General features: G+C 43.2%; 1 protein-coding gene across 7 annotated transcripts in view; it reads left to right on the forward strand.

Annotated features, from left to right (window-relative positions):
* Positions 1-2868: 2868 nt before the first annotated feature.
* The window catches only part of tmem268 (transmembrane protein 268), a 37030-nt gene continuing 26301 nt past the window's right edge, over positions 2869-13597 (forward strand). For 3 of the 7 annotated variants that reach the window (XM_084313509.1, XM_084313514.1, XM_084313515.1), the window contains exons 1-2: positions 2869-3320; positions 6236-6302. The gene's annotated coding sequence lies outside the window, so the exon portion shown is untranslated. Of the gene's footprint in view, positions 3321-6235; positions 6303-7252; positions 7387-13597 lie in introns of those variants that run through there. The other 4 variants (XM_084313510.1, XM_084313511.1, XM_084313512.1 and 1 more) reach the window with 4 other exon arrangements.

Consider the following 13597-nt stretch of genomic DNA (forward strand, 5'->3'; position numbering starts at 1 on the left):
CGCAAGCCTATTCAGGCGATCACCTACTCTCAGAAGTCCATCATCCAGCACTGGATCCAATTTGTACAAATGACTGCTTCTTTTGACATTTTTACCAGCTTGTAGAACGGCTATTTCTTCCTGGAATTTTTGTCTTTGACTGAATGAGATGACTGCATCTTCTGCTTGGATAAGATCTTCGGGAGATAAGCACTGTCCACAAAGTGTCGCTTGAAAGACTTGCATCTCCTCTTCAACCTTTTCCTTTAATTTGACAAGATCATTTTCAACACTACTCATGGCAGTTTGAATATCCTTTCTCCTTCTAGTCAGTTGCAGGAGTGTGGTCTTTACTTTAAGAAGCCAAGCTATGCAGACAATCTTCAGCTTCATCCATGATGAGAAGTAGTGGATTAGATAGTTGGTTGGGTTCAATTGACTTTTTTTTATTTATATTTTCCATTATTCAAAACATACACACATGACAATACTGAGACAATTACAGGACAGTAATAACAGCAACAATAACAACAACTATATGTGGGTGCCTATATACAGTAAATGCATGGTTGTAAATGTGTAGGATAAAGTGATAGAGGTCCCTACATATGTAAACAAACACGGTTCAATTGACTTTTGACAATGACATTTACTGTGATGTCAGGTTTGATTTCTGGATCATTAGCAGAGATTGTAGATTCAAAGTGCAAGTTTGGCCATTCATCATTTGATCTACAGAGAAAATCTGGTCCTCTGATCCATCTTTTGCAGCTTAAGAAGCGGTCTGCTGTCAGCCCTCTTGACGCTGCATCTGCAGGATTTTCCTTTGTGCTCACATATCTCCATTGTGATACGTCAGTAGCATCCCTTACAAAAGAGATCCTGTTTGCTACAAATGTTTGAAAACGTTTAGTTTCATTGTTTATGTACTTAAGCACTGTAGTGCTATCCGTCCAGAAAATGGATTTGTCCAGTGGTAGCTGCCTGCAAGTCCTTTCGCAGCATCGTGTCAACTCTGACAGCGAGGACTGACGCTGCCAGCTCCATTCTTGGAATTGTCATTTGTTTCAATGGTGCCACTCTGGACTTTCCTATTGTGAATGCAACGTGCACTTCCCCATTGCTGTTCTCCAGTCTTAGGTAAGAGACAGTTCCGTAGCCACTCTCACTGGCATCTGAAAAATGATGCAGCTGCGAGTGTGTGACTTGGCCAAAGTTCTTAGGTTTCATACACCGATTCACTTTAAACTCCACCATTTGCTTGAGATCCGCTAGCCATCCTGTCCACTGCTGAGAGAAAACTTGGGGTATGGTTTCATCCCATCCAAGCCTCCTCCTGCAGAGCAAATGGTGCCAGAAATCCCAAAGGGTCATATATTGAACCGACCACAGACAAGATGCCACGTCTAGTGTGTGGCCTCTCTGGTGCTGTAACTGTGAACCTGAACACATCTGTCTCAACACACCAGTGTAATCCCAGGGCTCTTTCAACTGGTAGACTGTCCGTGTCCAAGTCCAACTCCCTGAACTCCTTGGCTCTGTGCTCCTGTGGAACAGATGCCAATACAGCACAATAACGTTTCTTTATAACATGGCTATGCCAACAATGGGACAGGAGGTTCTAGAGGACTATGTGTGTGTCAATAGAACACATAGATAATAAAGGCGGCTACGTGGCGTAGTGGGCAAGGCGCTCACCACGAATGACGGAGACGCTGGGCTTGCCTGTTCGAGCCCAGAGCTCCACATTGCTTTCAGTTTAGCTGGTCGTTCATACTAATACACATTGGCCGTATTAGGGGGTGGGAAACTGATGGGTGGGGATCGGGCGTTGTGGACAGCGACTCCTACAGGTTGGTTGGTGCGCCTGCGCAGTATAATCAGGAAGTGTCGGGGGCAGCGTGAGCCTCCCACGCGTTACTCCTCGCCACTGAGAGATCGAGCTGCGCAGGTGAAAAGATGCGACTGCTGTTACCTCAAGTACCGGAGGGGACTTGTGCTATGTATGACTTTTAGTCCACATTGCAGCTGGCTTGTGGGAGGCAAAAAACAGCGTCCGTGACAGGGGAGGGTTGAATTGGATGATACGAAATTGGGATGGTAGAAAATATAGAAAATGGGAGAAAAAGTGGATAAAAAAAAGAACACATAGATAATAATAACATTTATTTATAAAGCACTTTTCAAAACAAAGTTACAAAGTGCTATAGAGGAACAAGCAATTAGGCTATATTCATTATTCATACATAATGTACTGACAAAAGATGTAGGCAAACTAAACTAAATTCATACACAAAACAAAAATGTATACAACTGCACAATTATTAGTTCATGAAATAGATTGTTTCAATAATAAACAGTCTGCCAGTCGAATATGCTAGGAAGGATACTATATTACTACTATATAGCTCTGTCAGTACCTCAGAAATTCAACAAAAGCTAGAATGAATATTGTTAGAGGATTCCTGCATTTAGACAATAACTGTTCTCAATTTGAACCCTTGCTGTTCTTCATGATAGTGCTGTATACTGTTGGCTTGAGAGTCACAAACCACATTCCAACAGTCATGTGGCAAGGCTGATCTGAGTCACGCTGGAAGATGGGGAGAGAGAGAGAGAGAGAGAGAGAGAGAGAGAGAGAGAGAGAGAGAGAGAGAGAGAGAGAGAGAGAGAGAGAGAGAGAGAGAGAGAGAGAGAGAGAGAGAGAGAGAGAGAGAGAGAGAGAGAGAGAGAGAGAGAGAGAGAGAGAGAGAGAGAGAGAGACATTGAAAGCAGGGTAAATTTGTCTGATAACATTTCAAAGAGTCTTCAGTAAATGGGAGTGTACGTTGGGGGTTCTGTGTGTGCTCGTATGTGAGGGAGAGTTAGGTGTAGATACCATAGAAGCAACGGGAAGATGAGTCATGTCTTCAGTGAAGGAGAGTTAAATGCTCACAGGAAGGGAATGAACCTGTGTGACCGTATTAAAGTGACTGGGATTTTAGTGGACCTTGATCTGATTCTGAAGGGCAGGTAGGAAGTAATAACTTAGTTTCTTCAGATTGGTGTTCGAGATTAAAAGGTGCTATATGGCCTGGCCACAGACAGTATATTGGTAATGTTTCTGTATTTGAAGTATAGATGGTAAATGGACTACATTTATATAGCGCTTTACAACTTATGCCTCACATTCACGCACCGATGGCGGAGGCAACCATGCAAGGTGCTAAGCTGCTCATCAGGCACAGTTAGGGGGGAAGGACACTTCGACGCGCTGCCAGGAGGAGCCGGAACCTTCTGATTACCAGACGAGCACTAGTACCTCCTGAGCCGCGTAGTTTCAAGCTTTGGATGCATAACGGGTAAAACAAATTTACCAGGTTGCTTTTTTGCTTTCTAAACTGTCTTTTTCAGTGTTAGGGCCCCTGAGAATACCAACGGTATTATAACCGAGTGGAATTGAATTGCTTTGGATTCGACTGCTGAGTGTACAGTGTTGTGTGACTGCTGAGTGTGACTGCTGAGTGTACTGTAGTGTTGTGTGACTGCTGAGTGTACTGTAGTAGTGTGACTGCTGATTGTACTGTAGTAGTATGACTGCTGAGTGTACTGTAGTAGTGTGACTGCTGAGTGTACTGTAGTTTTGTGTGACTGCTGAGCAGTGGCGGACTCAGGCTGTTTGAAGGGCAGGGGCGAAAATAAAAAAGGGCACCTACTGCACAACATGGGACCCCATCAGTAAGCAAAAAGCTATGATGCGTCATGTAACATAGACAATCCAGATTAATAGTATAACCACACCTCTATGATAAAAACACACAGGGAACAATACACCTTTAACATTTTTATTTCATAAAACAGTCTAACAGTTAAAGTTAATTCGAGTGCCGTTGAGCTTCTTCCTTTCTCTCTCCTCCCCTTCTCTCCTCCTGTACTCCCCCTCTCCTCTCATTCTCTCCTCCTGTCCTCTCCTCCCCTTATATCCTCATATACTCCCCTACTCTCCTCCTATACTCCCCTACTCTCCTCCTGTACTCCCCTTCTCTCCTCCTATACTCCCCTACTCTCCTCCTATACTCCCCTACTCTCCTCCTGTACTCCCCTTCTCTCCTCCTATACTCCCCTACTCTCCTCCTGTCCACTCCTTCTCTCCTCCTGTACTCCCCTTCTCTCCTCCTGTACTCCCCTTCTCTCCTCCTATACTCCCCTTCTCTCCTCCTGTACTCCCCTTCTCTCCTCCTATACTCCCCTTCTCTCCTCCTGTACTCCCCTTCTCTCCTACTGTACTCCCCTTCTCTCCTCCTGTCCACTCCTTCTCTCCTCCTATACTCCCCTTCTCTCCTACTGTACTCCCCTTCTCTCCTCCTGTACTCCCCTTCTCTCCTCCTATACTCCCCTTCTCTCCTCCTGTACTCCCCTTCTCTCCTCCTGTACTCCCCTTCTCTCCTACTGTACTCCCCTTCTCTCCTCCTGTCCACTCCTTCTCTCCTCCTGTACTCCCCTTCTCTCCTCCTATACTCCCCTACTCTCCTCCTGTACTCCCCTTCTCTCCTCCTGTACTCCCCTTCTCTCCTCCTGTACTCCCCTACTCTCCTCCTGTACTCCCCTTCTCTCCTCCTGTACTCCCCTACTCTCCTCCTGTACTCCCCTTCTCTCCTCCTATACTCCCCTACTCTCCTCCTGTACTCCCCTTCTCTCCTCCTATACTCCCCTTCTCTCCTCCTGTACTCCCCTTCTCTCCTACTGTACTCCCCTTCTCTCCTCCTGTCCACTCCTTCTCTCCTCCTGTCCACTCCTTCTCTCCTCCTGTCCACTCCTTCTCTCCTCCTGTCCTCTCCTCTCCTTCTCTCCTCCTGTCCTTTACTCTCCTTCTCTCATCTCATATAGCACTACCACTAGCCTTCTTGCCTTGATTGGAATAAAAACGGTCTATGGTTGGTAAATTTAAATGTTTAAGACACGTTTTTCTGTCCAAAATAAGCATTATTGACCATGTTAGCACCAGATTCTCAGTTATAATCCAAACTATGGCTCTGTGAGACAAGCAGCTTGTACATGTAGCTAGTAGTGAGGACTTACAAATACATAGGCTACCTGTATCCTTATCTCCTCCCTTACTATTATTGCTTTGGACCCAATTCTTCAAAGAGAAGCTGCCTCTCGCAGCATTTCTCAGATGCTTTTTAACATTCTTCCGATTTCTCTCTCTCCTTGGCATTCTGTAATTATAGAATATAGGCCAATGCTAAACCCACTTTTAAGTTTACTACCACTCTTAAATTAACTTTAAAAAGCAATCCACACTGAACTTTAAAGTGATATGGGTATCTTTTGTGCAAACTCTAAAGTAATGTGTACACTTTATTTCTAAATTGAGAACACAGGTTAGCATTATAGCATATAATCAGCTAAGCAAGGTACCTGTTTAGTTAGCTAGCTACAGTAGTAATAAAGCTAGCCTACACTAGCCTAGGCTAAAACATACTGCCATCAATAAAAACACTTGCAGTGTAGGCCTACATACATTAGTATTTAGTAATGCATAATTGGTAAAACAAACTAAATTTTTGCAACTTCAAAGAAAGCTTGCTGTATTACCTACCACCTCACACAGCAGTAGGATGCAGGGTTACAGCCATCTGGCATCTGAACATTCAAGAGGGGGTGTGTCTAAAACTTAACCCTCCAGTCACCCTTGTCGCAATTCTCTGCAAATAGCCTTTTTTTCATGTGTGTTTGTGGATAGCGTTGGCTATATTTTATGTATATGCCAGGAAAGTATCTCAGTATCACATCTTTGACTCACGTTACAATAATCCATATTTTATTTTTTTTCAAAAATCACTATTAAGCATGTGGCATAAAAGTGTCACGCCATCTAGGGCTGGGCAATTAATCAAAATAAAATCGCGATCTCGATTCATAGACCTATGCAATCTAATTTCTAAATTATGAAGATATTTTTTATTAAAAAAGATTAAAAAAAAGTTAAGTTAACTTTTTTAAATGATGACGATTCTGACTGGAGTTATTTTGTATGTTACAGTGTTATTTCCCCCCCCCCTTTTTTTAACAGGTACAGCCTAAAGTGGCAATGACATAAATAAATACTTATTTACATGACAGGAAGTGATAATGATGAGAGTACTGAGAACAGCAGAAGAGAGAGAGAGAGAAAGAAAGAGAAAGAGAGAGTGAGAAAAAGAGAACTAGAGAGCTGCTGCCTGCTGCTCAATATAGCTTATCTTTTGTTTATTTTATTTTCGTTTTTCATTAGCAGAGAATCAGGCTGTTGAAAGGGAAACGATCCTGTGCATGTTGCTGTGAAGGTGATCCCAGCGGAGGTACAGTATGTCGATCTTATAACTGTAGATACAACATACTGCTTATCTCAACAGAAACAACGGCGCTTCCTATAAGATTAAAGGGCAAGTGACCTAAAGCAAAAAAAAAGTGTGAGAGTTATGTTGTGCTCTTACTGGTATGTTCTGGTGTCTTACCAACTGTACCAACAACTCGTGAGACAGTTCATGTGACGGACAACAGTCTGTGTCTTCAAGAAGACGATTATAACATGGACATGATATTTATAATTTTTCCCAGTTCTCTAAATGTAGCTATGTACTATGTAGTAAGACAGTGGCCTAAACAAGTTAGTCCTATTCAAACTCATTTACTTTCAATAGCTGTTCAACTAAATGAATGTGTGCAAAATTGATAAAAATTAATCAGTTTTGTTTTTTCTTTGAAGTCCCCCTTTCATTTCCAGTACGGCACAAGAATGTACTGACAAGGCTAGTCCAGCAATACAAACCACTGTAAAAGGAGAAGTGACAAAACAAGCCACAACTTCTAATGCAAGTTATACAACGGCATGCAAATTTCTCGATTCTGATTGGCCATTCACACGTCTTTATTGGTAACAATCCACGGTCCTGGGCTCAGGACCCGCCCACAACCAAATCACATAACCCTCCCCGGCTCACTCCGGGAGAAAACAGGATCGCGGAGATCAAATGGTTATGTTGAAAGCACCATAACGACTAAATATGAAGCGATTCTGTCAAGGGGAATGTGTTAGTATTTTAAACAATGTTGGATGATGTAATTGATGGGTCTTGACTCAATCTAGAACAAAAGAAAAATCGCGGATTGATTGATAGATTAATTGATTGATTTAAATTTCTTCCTTCCTACTTTCTTGCAGCGTTCTCTCTCACACTGTCCGACGCTGGCGTACCCACAAACACACACACACACATACACACACACACACACACACACACACACACACACACACATACACACACGCACACACACACTGTGACACACACACACACACACACACACACACGCACACACACACACACACACTCCTGTCTGCAACAGCGGGGGAGTCAGACTGAGAGAGAAGCAGCGCTGTTTTAAGTGAGCATGGTCTATTGAATTGATTGATTGGTTGATTGCTAATTTTATTACTGTACCCCTGGTTTCCAACTGGTTAAGTTTAGGCTAAAAGAAATAAATAAAAAAATAGGGCGAAGAAAACGTTTTTTTCCTATAGGGCAAAGAAAACGTTTTAATAAATTTTCAATCAATCATTCCAATAATACACAGTTGGATGTGTTAGTTGGTTGGATGCACTTCAAGCTGCTTCCACATGAGGCAACTTCTCTCAATCATTCCAATAATACACAGTTGGATGTGTTAGTTTGGTTGGATGCACTTCAAGCTGCTTCCACATGGAGTTGTGGGAACTACTTTTTCTGGCGGATGGTTTTTTCAATAAATCTTCGATTAATGTGTGTTTATTGTATAGAAATAAGGTTGGATGAATCTGGCAGTTGTATAAAAGCTTTACACCACGTGCAGTCGTGATTTGTGACCAATAAACCATGCCTAGGGGGGTCTAACGACCCTCGGCTGCGCCTCGGGCCTAACAACCACCCCTAGGCATGGTTTATTGGTCACAAACCACTCCTGCGTGTGATGTAATGCTTAATTAAACCCTTGCATGAACCAAGTTTATCATTGAGCAAGAGTAAAGCTTGTCCAGATGGGTCTGTAGAAGCTGCTGAGAGACCTTTTTACTACTGTCAGTTATCATTGTCATTGTTCTACTAGATGCAACATATCCTATTAATACCCGTGAGTTCTACCCATACTTTTGTGTAATGAAACAGGAAGGCCTGCCACGTACAGTAAGTGCTGTTATCAGTCACCCCATCATCCTGTGACACTGTGACATCTTGCATTGCATTTAGAAGCTCTGTGTAAGGGAAACCGTCATACTGAGCTTCAGACTTACTCTGCAGCCACTGCATGCAAATTATTTGGTTATCCTCTGCTGGTCTATTAACTCATTGACTGCCATGCTGTTTTCCCATCTTCACTCCCTGGCGCCAGCGTTATTGACCATTTTCACGATGTTTGCGGACCCATAGTATATTCTATATTATAGCTATGGAGACAATAGTATGGCTCATTTGACAGGCACTATTTATAGTCCAACAGGGACAAACCAGTTGATTTCTACATACTTTCGTTTGTGCGCTATTCCACACTAAACATCGCCCCGTTTCAAAATAATCCAGTCTCGTTTTCTAGATCGTGAGATATGACATGTTATATGCATATGCGCAAATCGTTCGGGTTGCTCGCCTGAAACCTATATTATTTCCAAATCAAAGGTATATACCATATAGATGTTTCTTCACAAAGTCATCAAGGGGGGGGGGGGGGGGGGGGGGGGTCGTTTTACGAAGCTGCGGTCATTACCAAAAGCATGTTTTAGGTTTTGTAAAATACGACGCCGTGATCAATACAAAAGCATGTTTTAGGTTCGGTAAAATAGACCTAAAATAGACCTTACCTTTGTCAGAAGGTACTCCAAAATGAATAATCCCAGTAGTTCCATCGCGATCGCCATTACTGGTGTGCATTGGGCCTGGCTATATTACGACAGATGGCTGTGTGCTGCTTCACTTTAAGGGGGAGGGGATTCCTGCAGCCGGAGGTACTGAGGCACTGAGAGACAACTGAGAGACCCCAGTTCAAAAGGTAGGCGATACTGCCACCTGTCGGGATTCGATCGTCATTGCAATTATAACGTAGGCAGCGGTGCCAGGAAGACACAGGCAGGGCCGCGCGAGTGTTTAGAATGGGAAAATCGAAAAAAAGAAAAAAGGATCTAAAAACAAGATATCTCAGGTTTGGCGCTCAACGCTTGGATTTGAAACACGAGAAATCTCGTATTTGGCACAGAATGAGTTAAAGGAGCACTTCACCCAAAAAAGCAAACGCCGATTTATTTTGCACATAATCTCACACACATCCAAAAACTCAAAACGGTTCTGCACACATTCATTTAGTTCGACAGTTATTGGGAGTAAATTAGTTTGAATGGTCACCAGTGATGTCATCAGGAAATGCGGAAGATTAAATCCTGTTAATTGCAGCTCCATGAAATTATGTAGATGAAACAATAGTAATACCTTGCCTTATAGGGACTGTTACCTTATCATTTCATTGAACTGTAATTAACACAACACAGATTAAATGTCCAAATCAGCATTGTTTTCTGGAGAAGTGCCCATTTAACACCCTATTCACCCTTACCTATAATATATTGGCAGTATCCTGCAGAACCCTTGTCTCTCCACAAAGCCAGCGTTCCATGGATGATGTTCCCATTACAGTCATGTGTTATGCAGTGTATTGTCCATGGTTCACGCTGCCATTATTGTACAACTGCCCTTCCTACTTGGAAATTCTTCACATTGAAGGACCTCAAACTTTGACCAAGTGAGTAACAAGGTTGAAACCTTGCAACGTTAGCCCCTTGGTGTAAACTCACTCCTACGTTAACACCCCCACTTCATAGTAGCCCCTTGGTGTAAACTCACTCCTACGTTATACACCCGACACCCCCACTTCATAGTAGCCCCTTGGTGTAAACTCACTCCTACGTTATACACCCGACACCCCCACTTCATAGTAGCCCCTTGGTGTAAACTCACTCCTAAATTAAACACCCCCACTTCGCCACCTGATTTGGATTTGCGGTTTCGAGGACAGATGCCAAGCTCAAAGTGCCTGCTAGTACTGTACCTAGTGACCACAGTTACAAGTGGTGCCGTGACTCAGATAATATGGTTGAGCCCAGCTCTCCAGCCTGGGACGCTGTGGAGTGAGTTTAGAGAGCCGAGTCTAACAAGGTTGAGACCTTGATGTAAACTCACTCCTAACTAGTTAAATAACCCCACAGCCACCCGAATTCAGGTGATGGAATGTATAAGACCGGTAGTATTTGACATACGTGGTCACATGGTGCTGGTGAGCGGAGGGTTCACGGTTCGAGGCTGTCGGAGGACAGGTGCCGAGCTGCTAGTACCTAGTGACCACCGTTACACAAGCGAGGCAGCTTTTCTTCACTGAAGGTGCACGCCACAATTTTGTGTGGTTTTGAGTCGTGAATGAGAGACAAAAGAAAAACTATTGAAGATATAATGTTGTAGTGTTGTTTGCTGGAGCCACTTTATCCAAAAGGCACAACCCCGGTCAGAGAGCGGACACAGACACAGAACGGTCCTTTGTAGTTTAATGTTTGTTCAAAGGATCAAAGGATGATGAGGTTTCTCAGAGTGATTGGTAGTTCAGTGATTTCCATCCAGGTTGTAAGGCTGGATGAAACAATGAGAGATTGAGTGAGTGATATGAGTGATTTCCATCCAGGTTGTAAGGCTGGATGAAACAATGAGAGATTTAGTGATATTTCAGAGTGATTGAGCGAGTGGTTTCTGTAACAGATAAACAGAACAAACACGAGTAATTAGCAGAATGCAATGGCATCCAGAATACACACACAACTGAAGAGATGCTACAGCATATTAGCAGAGGTAAAGGTCATATGTATTATGCATTATCCACTGCCTGCATTAGGCCGTTAGGTGACCTATATGTATGACCACGACTAGTTGCTACTCCGTGCCATTGTAACCGATGGTTTATGCTGCGTTGTGTTCTTGTGTGGTGTCAGTAAAGAGGCAGGAGACAGCGCTGCATCTCAGGTCTTTAACTCTTTCAGTGCCACTCACAAGATTTCTCGTTTTTTTTATAGGTGGTTGCGTGCCACTCACGAGATTTCTCGGAATTATTATTATTATTATTTTTTTGCGATCTGAAAAATTATTGCATCACCCGAGCCTACCCGAGTATAGCCGAGCTGCGCCGGTGATCACTGTGGAAAAAAGCGCCCCCTGTCGTCTCCCAGATGACATAAGTGATTTTGGAATGGACTCAATGAAAATGAAATGGGGAAAAAAATCCGGTACTCCACATTTTCCAGTTCACTGATCCAGCCGGGGTTACCACAGTTCATTCTGGAGCCTCAGATCCCCGCGGATCATGGAGATCTACAGTCGTGTTGGATCCATACACGTATCGATTGTTTTGAATGGTGATCAGGAATTGGAATATACCAGTTGGATACCATCTGATGTCAGGTAAGGACTCTATGTTATCAGTGGTAGGATAATCGGAGTAAGTTTGATGAAGTTATAAGCTGTTTTGTGAAATGTCTTCTTTCGGTTTCACTGTAAAAGTCTGTGAGGAAATCAACGGAGCGATTATCAGTGCGCGGCCGTAATGTGCTTGCGTGCACGTATAATATTGATCATCTAGCGTTTATTTGAAAACGATTCATAAAAAGGCAGACGAATATCAACGTTGTGGAATATTCCACTAAAAGACGATTTTCATAGAATGCTCCAGAATGAGCTGTTTTTTATATCAAAACGGGGGCTTTTCTAACTGCTCTGAAACGGAAACGACGCGATAAAAAAACAATCTGCCTTCACAGCACTGACTGGAAAATAGTCTTTGATAATGCGATGGGCAGATTAGACACATAGCCATAATTTAAAACATAGATTAAGCGATATTAACGTTAACATTGGCGCAGATGGTGGCATTCAAGCGGTAAAACGGAAAACCAGGCGTGGCACTGAAAGAGTTAATGGCCCTGTCAGATACAACAGGGTTAATGTCTTGTCTTATCTTGGCCACAAGATGGCGCCCTCGGTTCATAGACTCTCTTAACACATCCAGAGAGACTGGCGCGCAGAGGGACGCACGGGGAGATACGTCACTTCGGCAGGAAGTGACGATTTCAAAATAAAGGACTTTTGATAATAAAATAATAATAATAATAATAAACAAAAAAATGAAAAAGGGTGTTTTGGCGAAATTCACAAGAGGAACATATTAACCTGTTACACCATGTCCGGCCCATGCGGCCAACCGAGCCAATGCTAATGGAAATATGCTATATAGTAGGCTTGGGCGGTATAATTTTTTTCACACCGTCATATATTGATGACATAATACCCCGGTGTACGGTATATGACGGTTCATGACTTTCATTTTCATCAGCGGGGGGGGGGGGGGGCAACCCGTGTTACCAAGTAAACAAATCATCGTCAGCTCTCAGAATGGTAGTCAGAAGCCCGCACCGTTAGCGTTAGCATCTAGCCTAGCCATGGCAGACTATTTGATTCCTTAAGGGCTCGAAATTGCCTGGGTTTTGGTCATATGCTCCCGAAATGCTCCCGTTGTTTGGCTACTTCTATGTGCAGTGAAAACTACTCGAATGCTTTATAACCTAGTCATTGATTTAGTTCAGGGTAATCTAAGATTAGCCGCAGAGCTAACGCTAGTTAACGTGAGCTAACGCTAGTTAATCAAGCTCACACAGACTGACACAGCTGACAGCGGATAGTACAGGACGGTACAAATACAATAAAAAGGCGGGTGGGGGCTGTTGTGTAAACCTTGTACTCTTTAGTTCACATATAATAAGAGACGGATTATTTGCTTGCTCCACTAGTGCACAACAACACAAACCAACTCTAGTTACCACAACGCTTTACGGTATTTTCACAGCACTGTCGCAACATTACCGTAAAACGTGAACACCGTTGTGACCCACTCGCTCCACTAGTGAGGACTGGTCTCGCCCTCTGCTGGCGCGTGTGTGCACTACACTCAAAACTCTGTTTCACTGTAATAGAAACTGAAGCGCATCTGTGATTTTGACGGTGACGGACGGTATTGATTTTCAATACCGTCGGGATTTCTAAATACCCTGGTATACCGTAATACCGTCATACCGCCCAAGCCTACTATATAGCATAACCAGCTGGCTAGCATTAGCTCAATTACCAGCACGAACCAAACACAACACAAGGCAGCAAACCCCAAGTCATAATCATAATACACAAGTCACAGCATCTTAACAAAACACAATGCAGGCTAAATATGACATTTATCTAGCAGAAACCACAGGCACTACATTTGGAGGCTGTGGGTAACTTACTTCCTCAGGAACACACTCTCATTCTGCAATGGAAACACAGGTGCAGGCAATTCACCACCTGTATTTAATTACCAGACTAACGACCCTTGGGCTGTCCAGAGAGATGCCTGACTAGGACTAATAATACCCCTGGGGGGGTCATCCCTATGTTCCCCGGGTCCTATGTTCCCTGATTGATTGATTGAACATTTTATAAATTTTTATTATTTTATTAATTATTAATGTCCGCCTTGTTTCGAACTGGTTAAGCTTAGGCCCTCTTTC

Source organism: Notolepis coatsorum, assembly GCF_963971535.1.
Source record: "Notolepis coatsorum genome assembly, chromosome: 4".
In the NCBI taxonomy this organism is placed as follows: domain Eukaryota; kingdom Metazoa; phylum Chordata; class Actinopteri; order Aulopiformes; family Paralepididae; genus Notolepis; species Notolepis coatsorum.